A 1812-nucleotide genomic window follows, 5' to 3' on the forward strand; every position below is an offset into this window, starting at 1 on the left:
AATCGCACCTTGCTCCTCCTGCCCCTCCATTTATTACTGGAGATAATAACACCCCTTCTCTGAAGGAGTTGGGAGGAGGAATCAGTTGGCTATTTTAAGGTAACCAGGTCCCATTATGCCATATCTGGAGGAGCCTTTTTTTAAAAAAAAAAAAAAAAAAAAAAGAAAAAAAAAAGTAAACGGGAGCCTTTGTTTTCCCACTCCCCAAAGTAAATAAATGAAGTACATGTATTCTTCATGCACACAACTCCTGACTGGCACACGGGAGAGGCAGGGAAATTCTTGTGGGAATCCCCTGCTAAAGTACTGGCAGAACATCACTGGCACTAGAGAAAGCAAATCCGAACATTAGTCACAGCCCAATGCAAACAGAATATGCAATTCCACAGAAAAAAAAACTGCAAAGGAGCACACAGAGAACAGACACCATGCAAAGAAGCTAGTACCATAATAGCGTTTCATACAAGAAGTAGTAAAAAGAACACAACATTCTACCATACAGATTCATTTGCACGGAGCAGTAAGTATATTTGCAAAGAAGTCATTCCCTTGAAAGATTTAAATTAGTAGTTCCAAACAAAACTTCAACTCTTCAAAAGAATGTCCTTCCTCTTCATGCTATGCTGAAGTGGGGTCACTCCACAGCTGCCACTACACGGTTTAATGTTGGAAAGGTCTTGTCCTCCGGAAGGAGAAGAACATTGGATTTACTTTCACAACTCTATTAAAAAGGTATCCGTTGGCACATGGAAAGAGGCAGGTGGGCTCATGTATAGATTTATAGTAAAGTAATATTAAACAGAACAGTAATCGTATTTTCATAAGGATCTATCTACATGTAAATATGGGATGCTCTGAACAGAGACTAATTCTCACACACATGCCAAAATACAGCAATCTTAGCCAAAGGAACTGGTGAAAGGTTTAATTGAATTAATTTAATTGAATAAACAGCCATTTTTTATGAGTAAAGGTGACAGAACCCCACAATCAGAGAGTCTTCTCGTCAGCGCAAGCATCTCCTGCTGGGACAGGCAGAACATTACACTGCTTTCCTCTGGACACCTAAACACCCAACTGGACCCAGAGGTTCTTCTGCTTTCTCTCGCCCTGTTTTCAAATTTATTCAGAAACAACAAAAATGGCGTTAGACAAACTACTCTGCAGAAATTTGCACAGTAACAAAGAGACTACGACTATATTAGCAATTTCAGCATGGACTATCACTCTACTTCCGATTTATGAAAAAAAGCTTTTGCATTCAAAGCTTTATTCTGCAGCTTTTGCAATTATCTGTACATGTGTATGCTTTTGTGTAAAACAAAGGAAAGGTCTTTCTTTCATTTTCCCCTTCACTTTATCCTTTGCTGCAAAGAGAAAGGTTACAATTCACTCAATTGCTTATTTCTCTACCAGGCTTAAGAGGTACAAATGGCAAGGAAACTAGGTCAGGAACCAGCAGCAGCACACTTGCCTGGCATGGCAAATCAGTGCGTTGTGCTACACCAAGGGAAAAGTTACAACTGTATTAACACAAATTTAACAAACAAATATGTAAATAAATAAATCTGGGCATTCCTATTAATTTCTGTATTGCATCGATCAAAAAATCAGTGCCTGTACAAAGATCTGTAAAATTACAATCAGCTCAAGCCTGTAGTTTCTCAAGCCTTCATCTTGGATTCTGGAATGTGTTCAATCATAATTAATCAGACTTAATGATAATCTTATTATACAAAAGACTTTCTTAAAAAAAAAAAAAATCCCAAAGCACTTTCTGAAGTAACATTTCTATTGACATGGAATAATATA

The sequence above is a fragment of the Calidris pugnax genome, unplaced genomic scaffold, assembly GCF_001431845.1.
Source record: "Calidris pugnax isolate Ruff unplaced genomic scaffold, ASM143184v1 scaffold203, whole genome shotgun sequence".
NCBI lineage: Eukaryota > Metazoa > Chordata > Aves > Charadriiformes > Scolopacidae > Calidris > Calidris pugnax.